General features: G+C 36.2%; 1 non-coding gene across 1 annotated transcript; it reads right to left on the bottom strand.

Annotated features, from left to right (window-relative positions):
* Nucleotides 1-12,358: 12,358 nt before the first annotated feature.
* Nucleotides 12,359-12,465, bottom strand: LOC127116667 (small nucleolar RNA R71). The gene has a single exon (XR_007801470.1). It is a non-coding gene; the product is annotated as a small nucleolar RNA R71 (small nucleolar RNA).
* Between the last annotated feature and the right edge of the window lie 411 nt (nt 12,466-12,876).

The following is a 12,876-nucleotide window of genomic DNA, read 5'->3' as shown; positions in this document are numbered from 1 at the left end:
CATGTAATATAGGTCCCCCGGTATAATCGAATTTGGCCGAGTTAAGTAAAATTAAAACCTTTGGTCTAAATGAAGTCCAAGCAACTTGAAGCCTTTGGCATAATCGACTTAGGTTGGGTAACGTTTAATAAAACCTTTGGCCTAACTAAAGTCCAAGAAACTTGAAGCCTCTGTCATAATCGGCTTCGATCAGGCTAAGTAAAATTGAAACCTCTAGCCTAAATGAAGTACATGCAACTTGAAGCCTCTGGCATAATCGGCTTCGGTCGGTCTAAGTAAAATTGAAACCTCTGGCCTAAATAAAGTCTAGGCAACTTGAAGCATATGGCATAATCGGCTTCGGTCGATTAAAGTTTAATAAAACCTCTAGCCTAACTGAAGTCCAAGAAACTTGAAACCTTTGGCATAATCGGCTTCAGCCGAGCTAAGTAAAATTGAAACCTCAGGCCTAAATGAAGTCCAGGAAACTTAAAGCATCTGGCATTATCAGCTTCGGTCGGGTAACGTTTACTAAAACCTCTGGCCTAACTAAACTCCAAGAAACTTGAAGCCTCTGGCATAATCGGCTTCGACCAAGCTAAGTAAAATTGAAACCTATGGCCTAAATGAAGTTCAAGAAACTCGAAGCCTCTAGCATAATCAGCTTTGGCCGGGCTAAGTAAAATGGAACCCTCTGGCCTAAATGAAGTCCAGGAAACTTAAAGCCTCTAGAATTATCGGCTTCGGTAGGGTAACATTTAAGCTCTACAATGATCATGGGTCGAGGTCTCACTAGGGCTATCTAAATTCTCCATATTTAGAACTCACCGAGTTCTAGGACATCATCAAGATAAGATCCCACTAGGGCTTCTCAATTTCTCTATCTGATTTCGACATAGATGATCTGCTATTTCCTATAATCGAAATTTTACCTACGCTCTCAGATTGTTCCGCATCACTGGCCCGACAAGGTCCTCCAGAATCTTTGAAATCATAGGTCGTTGCAAGGTGAAATCTTTGGTCGTGCTCGGAAAGGTCACATACCCATCAATCTAAATTTTACAAGTAATTCATGTCATGCATACATACCCCTTAAAACTTCCTACTAGTTTATCAAAATATAAATACATAAATTAGCTCCTAAAGAGATTTGGAGTAATCCATGCATTAATAAAACTCGGTAAGCACTTAGAGCTTCCGTAAAAAACATCTCAGAAAAACAATTGTAAAGATAAGGGCAATCATTAAACATTGAACAAAATATGAAATGTCATGATGCAGGCTATAACAGGGCCCAGATACAAAACAAAAAGTAAAAACCAATATTCTTGAAAACATTACAAAATGGATGACTGAAAACTACTTTTCATTTTTATCCCCATCCTTAGCTTTAGGGTTACTGACAGCATCACGGTATTTCTAGATTGGATCGTCAGCAGGACAGGGCTCAACTTCTTCCATATCCATAAGATGGCCATTAAGCACAACTTTAAAGAAGTCCATCTCAGACAAGTAAAGATCATGATAGAGATATAAGTCTTGAGCCTTTGCCCTATCAAAGGCAGCATCGCCTATGTCGAGAACGACAATTTGTGCTTTTTGTAAAGAGCTTTGAAATTGGACATTGGAATCTTGAATTGATTTCATTTCCTAGGATTGTTTGTTAACATTGGATTTTAACTCTTGATTCATAGCCTCTGTTTCTCCTTCCTAGTCTTCTCCTCCAATAATTTCTTCTCCAGGTCGAATAATCTAACTACTTGCGTTTTATGTTGCTCCTTCAGCTGATTGATCTCTTGGTTCAGTTTTATCTTGTTCTGTTCGCAATCATCCCCGACTTCAAATAGCCCGCAAGTTAAAACAACACATCTCATTAGATAAGAACTAATGTTTTGGGTTAGTTTATGTTGCCCTATGGTATTTACCTTGTTCATGTCTTCCGTCGCATTCAGATGATGATAAAGGAATTTCGATCCATCAAAACTATTACTCTATAATTTGAATCATTGGATGATTTGTTTTGATCACTCCCACCTGGCTCACACATCAAAGATGAAATTTCACAATCGTCCATGCAGACTTCGTCACTCATCAAAGTTTTCATCTTCTTTGGAGAACTCTGACGAAAACTCTTCAATGGAGAAAGAGTAAAAGGTTGAGGCTCTGAGACATTAGGGATTTCATTGTTTGAGGATGCTTTTATTTTCTTCAGTAACCGGGTTTCTAAATCAGACAAGCCAGATTTAGCAACATTTTTTCAGTTACTCCCCTCGCTGCCCTGGCTTCCAACATCAACTTTTTATGTTCCTTTACAAATATGTCAATCATTTTTTCTGAAGACAAAATAAGAAAAGAAGTTAGTGGAATACACAATGGTACCATGAGTGGTACGCAAAGCAAATAAATTATCATTACCCAATAAAGAAAGAATTGGGTGTTCGGGTAGAGACAATAGATCCTGAACCTTCATCATACGGAAGGAATCTAATATGGCCAAGGATCTAACCTCTTGGTCGTTTAATTTGTCAAAGTCAAAACCGAATACTGAAAGAGGATTCCTGGTCCAATATATGGGAAATGATAAGACTCGTCTAGTGCATATATTACTCGAGGATATCTTTGTCCACACCTAATTCGAAGAAATCGGTCTTTGAAACCTTTATAGTTGGTGGTATAAGCTTGGAGAAAACTCTTATCGAGAAGGCCACTAATGGTCACCTATGCACCCTTTTCAACATTTTGATTTAAAAATATAAATAGCTTATGGTGGACTTCATATCTATGGCCTTGCAAACTGTTTTGAAAGCCTTGGTAAACCCTAGCTATTGGGATGAAGTTGAGAAGGATCGTCATTCAGAGTTTTTAGTAGATCAGACTCAAAATCAGTAAAGGGAAGGTGGATATTAAAATCTTCCAATACCCCAGTGTAGAAATGGAAGTATTCATATTTAACTCCCCTAGGACGAGCTATGCAAACACGTTCCCCCTGGAATACAAGGCTTCAAAATAACATTGTCTTCGTTCCCAATAGAAGATACATTCTTCAAAGACCGGAGTTTAGCTATGTCTACCTCATAAATAGAGTTATGATTGTAACTCATTACTTCTTGATCAAATGATTCCATAATCTCCATTAGCACATCTACCGATGAACCTGATGAAGAAGAGTCATAATCAGAATCACTAAAAGAGGTAGAAATGTTGTCGTAAGCCTCCTTTACAATACGATCATAGTCAGCCTGGGTTAGAGCATCTCTATATCTCCTCACACAAAAATCCCAAATATCTTTTATTTCACGGGCACTCAAGGTTCCTAATGATTTTGTATTCTCGTCACATGCAACAACAATAGTCATTGAATAAAAAATGCAAAAGCAAAAACAAAATATACCTGATCTTGAAAAACGAACGAGAACTCTGAGGGTTTCTTGGAAAAGAGAAAGGTTTCTTCCAGCGAATGACGACCCAGAAGACAAAGAGATGACCTTAATTAGGAGGAAATCTTATTAAAAGGACTTAGAAAGTATGAAATGCTTCGGATAATTGAGAGGGATCAAATTCCCATAAAAATCCATCATTACTAAGGATGGAGAGAATCTGATGAAGATATGTTGCCATGATTAAAAAACATGTCACAACGTAAGTGGATTGGAGAAAACTTAAAAACCAAATTTATGGGCTTCTTTTGTCTGAACATTTCAATATTTTAGATCTCATGATCGGGGGGCTTATGTATATCCTGGAAAATTAGTTGACCAACCTAGGTATGAGATCGACGAAGCCTATTTGAGTACGTGAGTTCTTTGAGGCCGAGTTGGGATGACAACCGAGTATGGTAAGGTTAGCAGATCGGATATTCGAGTTGTCATCCACTAATCAGATATCATAATAAGAAAGACGGAGTCAACCTCCTATAAAGTTAGGAATGATCCGGTTAGTGCAAGTCGGATCTGATGACAAGGCTAAGACGCCATCTGAAGGATCATAAGAAACAGTTGTAAGATGATACATTATGGAAAGGGAGTTATATTTAGAGAAGAGGCGGACATGACATGGCAATTCTGAGGATGAAAGATGTTATTGGCAGAGGTATTAATGAAGAATATGAAGAGTCAAGCAAAGGGGAAGGAAAGGAGATGAAGACGTATAAGCAAGAGGATGTTTGGAGGGTAAGAGACAAGCAAAAAAACGAGACAAACACATATAATAGACACTCCAACCAATCATTTTAGGCTCTCCTTGACTGAAAACAAGGAAGTCAACCTTTTAGTGTTTTTTTAGCAAGAATATTGAGCGGCTCCTGGATTTGTTAAATGTCATCAGTGTAACATTATATCTGTATTTTAGGGCACAATGATCTACCCCGAGGGTTTTCCCTGGTCCCATATCATGATTTTCAATAGCGTTGAGTTATTCACATTGCCTTCATTCTGGCTGGGGCCCTCCCTGAAGACCCCATTGTTATGGTGGACAGGGATCCCTCTCAGGGGTCCATAACCTCAGTTGCCTCTTGGGGCGGCAAAAAGCCAACTTATGGATCCAACATTTTGATTGCCTCATAGGGCAGAAAAGGTCCCACTTAGGGATCCATAACCTGAGTTACCTCTTGGGGAGGCAAGGATCCCACTTAGGGATCCAACATTTTGATCGCCTCATAGGACGACAAAGATCCCACTCAGGGATCAAAAAATTTGATCGCCTCATAGGGCGGTAAGAATCTCACTTAGGGATCCATCATTTTGATCACCTCATTGGGCAACAAGGATCCCATTTAGGGATCCAACATTTTGATCACCTCATAGGGTGACAAGGATCTCACTTAGGGATCCAGTGTTTTGATCGCCTCATAGGGCAGCAAGGAACCCACTCAAAGATCCAACTTTTTGATTGTCCCATAGCGCAACAAGGATCCCACTTAGGGATCCAGTGTTTTGATGTCTCATTAAGCGGCAAAGATCTCACTTAGGGATCCAACGTTTTGATAGCCTCATAGGGTGACAAGGATCTCACTTAGGGATCTATAATTTTTATCTCCTCATAGGATGGCAAGGATCCCACTTAGGGATATAGTGTTTTGATCGCCTCATTAGGTGACAAGAATACAACTTAGGGATCAAACATTTTGCGCGTCTCATTGGAAGGCAAGAAATCCACTTAGGGATTTAGCATTTTGATCTCCTCATAGGGAGGCAAGGATCCCACTTAGGGATCCAACATTTTTTATTGCCTTGTAGAGCGACAAGGATTCCACTTAGGGGTCTAGCATTTTGATCGCCTCATAGGGAAATCTTCTCTCGAGCTTTTAGGTTTCCTATAAAGAAGGGAACAACCAGTAAACACATATTCTCTAAGATAATTAAATGATATGCCTCATTAAAAAACCCCCCATCCTATGAAAAGCGCAGAGGGAAAATAGTTCACCCCATAAAATAACATGTCCTTACAATTGGCAGAGATGTAATACTCGCTTATAACAATCAACAACAAAATAGCTAAACAGTGGTAAAGAAAAACAAATAAACGACGACAATACAAGTTGCTTCAAAGGGAAATCATTATAGGCCTTCAATCTTTGATATCCTCACTAGTCATTAGGGGATTATCCTTACATTTGTAGGTTCCTCTTGGCGGCTTTATTCCTGAGGTTACTTTCCTTGCTTTCACACCTAGAGTGAGGACCCTTTTCAGCTTGAGGTTCTCAACCTAACATTTTTTGGCAATCTCCTGATCTTCTTGGATAACTCTCATTCTCTTATTAAGGAGTGGGTACTTCATGCATAAATATAGAGCGGATAAGGAGACTCCCAACTGGTTAAAAGTTGGTCATCCTATAATCATATTGTAAGAAGATGGGGCGTTGATAACCAAATACTTTACCTTTATTTTTCTGGCCCGATCTTGCTATCTAAAAGTGGTCTTTATCATGATGTAAGCTTTTACTTTTACCTACTCCCCAAAGAATTCAACCAATGAACCTTTGAAGGGTTTTAAGTCCTCTGGGTTGAGACAGAGTCTTTCAAATGCCTCCCAATACAGAATGTCTGGAGAACTTCCTTAGTCTACAAGAACTCCTTTGATCTCTCATTTGTCGCATATGACGGTAATGACCATGTGATCCTTATTATGAGGGTGGATGCTAGTTACATCCTTTATAGAGAAGGAGATAGCGGCTTTTAGCCCCTTTGCCTTGCCTTCGATATTGGGGAGATCTTCTATATTCATAATGTGTCCCTCTTCATGATGTAAGCTTTTACTTTTACCTACTCCCCAAAGAATTCAACCAATGAACCTTTGAAGGGTTTTAAGTCCTCTGGGTTGAGACAGAGTCTTTCAAATGCCTTATAATACAGAATGTCTGGAGAAATTCCTTAGTCTACAAGAACTCCTTTGATCTCTCATTTGTCGCATATGACGGTAACGACCATGTGATCCTTATTATGAGGGTGGATGCTAGTTGCATCATTCTCAGAGAATGAGATATCGACTTTTGGCCCCTTTGCCTTGCCTTTGGTATTGGGGAGATCTTCTATATTCATAATGTGTCCCTCTTCATTATTACTTCTCATATAAATACAATGTAATTAAAAGTTGTCAAGTTGACTTTCAACCCGTTAAATTAGCTAATTTGTCATATATACATTTACATAACTAAGAGAATGAGTGTTACAAATAAATGTGCAATCTCATACAATTTGATTTGTCAATAATTAGCTAATTATGATAATTAAGAGAACGGTTGTTACAAATAAATGTGAAATCTCATACAATTTGATTTTCTAATAATTCAGTTGACAACATTTTCATTCTCATAACCTATAATCATTTTTATTTGTTAACCAAAGCATTGCTATTTTTATCTCAAAACTAGAAGATATTGAATTTTCCTAATGCATGTGAAAGGTCATTGGATATGTTTGGTTGCAAACTTGCAATTGACTTTGTGAATGATCCCATCTATTAAAAACCAAATAGGAGATTGATACAATTTGATTTTTTAACTATTACTTTTAGGGGATAGTTCATTACACCACATGCCTTGCTCATACACCCAAGCGAAATTCCAAAAATAGTCCTAGAATTCATATTTTAAAATCCAGACACACCAAATACACAACAAATTCTCTCTGAAACACACCAAAGCAAATGTTAAAAAAAGTTTGAAATTTGGAATCCAAATTAATAAGTTACAAATATTGTCCAGGCACGCCTCAACACACCACACCTATGACCAATCTCCAAACTATTCAAAACCACATTTTAAAAAAATCAAGATTTCAATGCCCTAATTTTCTATGGAGATTGAAATCCATACGCTTCTGATTAAGTATCCGGGTGACGCCTTTTCTCTCCCTTCCCTTTTTCATTTCAATAAATTTAACGAAACAAAGATTGTGAGCATACTTCTACTCAACATTTTTCAAGCTTTCTCACAACTTCTCATCCACTGCATTCAAATTGAGCATATCCCTTAAGTTCTACTTCGTTACATTCAACTCAAGATCATTCATATCTCACATTTGGTAAGTTTTTCATTTTCTTAGTTTTTTTATTTGTGACACATGCATCACCTATATAGGTTATAATTAAGATACAGTAGGTTACATGCAATAGATATATCATATATGTTTTGTCATTACTTGCTTTATTTGAAAGTTTGAACTTTTGGGCTTAGGGTTCGTAGTCTATGTTTCTGTTTCTTCTATTCTAATTGCGTCCTTAGTCCGAATAACAAAATCTAGGTTTATCTGTTATGCGTTATTTTGTTTGGTTCAGTTTTCCAATACTTTTTATTATGATATGCCTTTTCTTATCTGGCTATAGGAAAAATGACTGGCAACCAACAGAGAATGAGACATGGTAGAGTGGCCCAACATATTTCCATTCGCATGGAGAAAGCCAAACCCCCGTGACACACAGTTGGAGAAACTTTATTTGATGCTGAAGCACTATCTTATTGGGTTCATAAGCCTCCAACATCGTCTTCTTGAAATCATGTGTCTCTGGCTCATTATGAAGCCCTTATTGCCTCAGAAGTCCCCGTTGTACTTGATGCTGCCATGCTCAATAGTTTTTCAGGAGGCACCTCAAACCTTTCACTACCACCTTTGTATACACACCATGCTACTAGGCACATGTGGGATGAAGAGGTAGCACGCATATTTAATTACTCTTTTAAACACACGTGTTATAATAATTGAATTGTATGACAATGATGAATTTTTTTACAGTACCGTGATATGTTGAAATGTATTAACCATGATAGGAAGGTTGCAAAGTTGTAGTAACCTGATGAACCATGGTTTTAGGATGTCTTGCAACTATCTGGGATAAAGGATTATGTAGGATTGTATATGGTTATATTAACCATGGTTTATTGTCTGTGTTTGTGGAACTATGACACACAGAGACCTTGTCATTTCATCTTTAGATCGGTGAGATAAACATCACAATTGATGATCTATTTATGATATGATATTCCTCTTATATCTTACGACTACAAGAAGGTTATTGTATTACTCTAGAATTAGCAAACCTAATGTGCAAGACATGATGGTGACATATTTAGGAGTTGACCTTGCTAAAGTCCAACATGAGATAGATGACACTAGAGGAAGTTAAGGGTGATGATGCACAAGTTGTATATCATAGAACACATGCATTGAGGTCACACTTCATGGTTTGGGTCGACACAAGCATAATTATGGACAAAAATGTGACTTATGTTGATGTTGTCTACATTAAATACTTCATTGACTTATAGAAGATTCATGAGTACAACTGGGGGGACTTGTTTGGTTTACCTTTACTCGGAATTAGCTGAAGAAGTTTATGGAAGACAAGACAAATGATAGCGGACATTTGTCTATTTACCATAATTTTTTCCATCCTTACTGATATTAATTACATAACACTTGAGTTACACCCTTACTGATATTTCATCTAAACCATTTTATGGCATCCACCAACATTTTCCATGTCTCTCTGGTTGGGAATATGTTGAAGAATACTTAGAGTATTTTCCACGTGTCTGCTCGATCATCCCGCTGAGGGGGAATTTGGCGATCGAGTTGTTCTAAGTTTCTATTGACCGTGTTGTGCTAGATGATATAAGTTTCACGTCGCACGATAAACACCATAAGATACGAACCTTGAAGGTGAGATATCCTTGTACTCTAGATGAGTGGCTTGTGGGTCTTGACTTATGTACCCATATCTACCTGAGCGAGTGTTGTGACACGTACATATATTGTTCTAATCATGATCATTTGAGGAATCACCATTACCCTTACTATTCCAACCTTTCCTTTTTACCGTTTTTGTTCCAATGACCATTATTCTTGCCTCTAACACAATTAAACAATGTTTGGTCTTGAACGTTACCTTCCCCGTCTCTTTGATTATCTTTTCACATATTCAAGGGAGTCATGCATTTCACTTGATAACATTGATGCAAGATTCTTAGAATCCTCAATTTCAATAACAATATGATCAAATTAAGGGATCAAGGTCCTTAAAACCTTCTCAATAATGTCGTGAATAATAATTACATCACCACCATTCTTCATTGAATTGATAATTATTTGCAATCTTGTAAAAAAACCATTAGTGGATTCATATCATGTCAATTAACTCATATTGTCTTCTAAGAGATTGAAGCTTCTCTTTTCTTACTTTATTATCTTCACAATCATATGCATTGTTAAGTATATTATAAGCTTCCTTTGTTGTTTTGGATGCATAAATTTTCTCAGAACTCACAAAATTTACACAGAGATGAATGATGAACTGTATTTTGCAATCACATGTCTTGAGCTATTTGTGTGCATCTTGTTGTGCCTTAGTTGCATTTTCCATCCAACCTTGAATCCCAAACCGCACAATCTCATCTTCACACACCATTGGTCTCAAGTCTTGCCGTACAAAATTGGAAGATTTTCAAAACAGATAGTTGGCCAAACTAGTCATGGTTCTTAAGCATACACGAAGGAAAGCGAAAGACATAATTCTTGTTTGATACACATTAAAAATGGATCCAAACTAAAGTGTCGTTGATACCACTTGTTAAAGTTGTAAGGTGATATGTATCAATGAGCTATTAAATTTAAATAATGCTTGTTATATTTATACACTAGAGCTAACTAGCTATATAACCGACATAGTCGTTAGATTAATCAAACTATTAGGTGCCAGCTAACTAATTGTCAAGTTAATGCATAATTAGATCAACACGTTAAATTATGTTCACAACATAAACAAAAAATTTCATTTTAGCCAAACTAAAAGAGAGAAAAAATAGTGATAAGTGAAGTAATAAAAATAAAATAGATACCATTCCATCTAAATCCAAATAATACGTCACATTGAAATTTTATTTTATTTTTATTTTATTATGTAGTACTTAATTTCTCACCAATATGTCTTATCTAACAATATCATTCCAAACAAAACTTTAATGCGAGTAACATGTCCTCCATCCGTTTTTTATTATAAGCCTTTTTGACTTTTCACACGTATTAAGAAATATAATAATTGTGATATAAAAAAATTATGAAGGGTTTTACAAAATTGTCCTTCATTAATTGTATTGAAAAAACAAATTGACATAATTGAAAAAAAAAGAGAATAATAAATATTTAAGGGTGTAATAGGAAAAATAATATTAATGATTCGTTGATATTATAAAACAACTTATATTGTGGTACAAAATATTTTCCTAAAATAGCTTATAATAAAAGACGGAGGTAGTACATAACAATAAGTGGCGTGTCTTCCATTTTTCTTAAGACATAAAAAACACCATTTTATTCAAATTTATCTATTCAAAGTAAAAAGTTGAACATAATCGATTTTAAAGAAGTCAATGGGAGATAAAACAATTCCCTTAAGACCTCGGTAAAAGTAATTTTTTTTATGTTCTCAATTTTTTTAAAATCAAAACTATTTTTTGTTTCGACTCCCTTAATAACAATTTATTAAAAGTGTTGGTTGTCAACATACTGATAACCACGAAACGTATCACGTTTCTGACTTGATACACATGATATTTTAGTCTATTTTTTTATGGTTTTATGCTGATATATTGTGCTTGTTTCAGATATTTTCCAAGTAGGAGCATCAATGCGAGAAATCGAGATAAAAATGGTATAGAATAGAGAAAAATGACAAGTTCTGCACTTATGGCGTTCACCATGGCATTTTCCATGACGTGGCAATCATGGTGCCACTTCAGCACAAAGAAAAGTAAAAAAGGGTGACACTCAGCCCTCATGGCGTTCTCTGCCATGCAATTTAAACCCATGTTCTACCAAATTTGCACGCATGGCGTTCGCCACGAGACCATGGTGTCCGCCATGGACTTTGAGCCCAGAAAAATAGCAACCGCCATACCCAGTCCTCTCCCACTTCAGCTGATAACTCTTTCAAATTCTTTTCATTAGATTTTAACTCTATAAATAGCCATAAGTCTTAAGTTTTCATCATCTAAGTTTTAGAGCATTTTATTTTAGACAGAAATTCTACTATTGTAAAAGCTCCAGTTTCTCACATTGAAGGACTGATGCATCTTAGAATTAGGAATTTGTTCTATGTACTTGGATCAACTTTACAACAATCTTGCCAAATTTTGTTTTCATATTTTAATTTCAGAAGTCAAATTTATTTGCAGGTTCTATTTTATTAACAAGTTTCATTTTCTACTTTCATTTTGTGTTGTTCTTGTTTTCAGAGTTTTTTTTACTATTGTTGCTGCTATTAATTTTCAATTTTAATTATTGGTCGTTGTTTCTGCTATTAATTTTCAGTTTCACCAAACTGATATATATGTGTGTGTAAAGTGAAAACAATGCAAATCAATACACACACACACACACACACACACACACACACATATATATATATATATATATATATATATATATATATATATATATATATATATATATATATATATATATCACCGGTACTGTACGACATATCCATTTGAATGTATGTGTGTTTAGTTACTAAACCAAATAACCATCCTCTTAAGGATTTCGTAGTCCCATTTCAAGACAAGTCGCACTCAAGCATTGTTCCACCTGCAATCCAAGCGAACACCTTCGAATTGAAACCTTCTCTGCTGCAAATCGTGCAACAGAACCAGTTCTCAAGAAATTCCATTGAGGACCCAAATATTCATATGTCAGTGTTTGTATAATATCCAGACATGTTAAAGAGTAATGGAGTCAATCCAGAAGCAATTTGCTTACGTTTGTTTCCTTTTTCCCTAAGAGATATAGCCAGATCTTGGCTACAGTCTCTATCTGCTAACTCCATCACTACTTGGAACGAACTAAAGAAGGAATTCTTAGCCATATATTTTCCTCTAAGAAAAATACTAGTGCTAAGAAATCACATAACTACATTGAGATAAACAAAAGGAGAGTCACTTTTTGAAGCTTGGGAACGATATAAGGACATGATGAGACTATGCCCTTATCACTTTCTGGAGAAATGGATCATCATCCATACATTCTATAATGGTATACTTTACAAAACAAGAATGACCATAGATGTTGTAGCTAGCGGTGCTTTAATGGACAAACCCTTCAATTAAGCTTACTAGCTTATTGAGAACATGGCACAAAACCATTATCAATGGGGAACCGAACATGCTCAAGTAGAGAAAAGACCTTAAAAGGGAGGCATGTTTGAAGTAAATGGATTAGATCATGTGATTGCTAAGTTCGATGCACTCACCCAAAAGATAAATAACTTAACCATTACCCTTCCAGATACCGTAGCTAATGTGACTCCAAACTACGAGACTTGTGGAGTTCAAGGACATGTTACTACTGATTGTCAGCTTTTGACAAGGACTGTGTTAGACCAAGTTAATTATGCATAATGAAATCCCTA

This window comes from Lathyrus oleraceus, chromosome 1 (assembly GCF_024323335.1).
Source record: "Lathyrus oleraceus cultivar Zhongwan6 chromosome 1, CAAS_Psat_ZW6_1.0, whole genome shotgun sequence".
NCBI lineage: Eukaryota > Viridiplantae > Streptophyta > Magnoliopsida > Fabales > Fabaceae > Lathyrus > Lathyrus oleraceus.
This window is presented reverse-complemented; position numbering and strand designations above follow the sequence as displayed.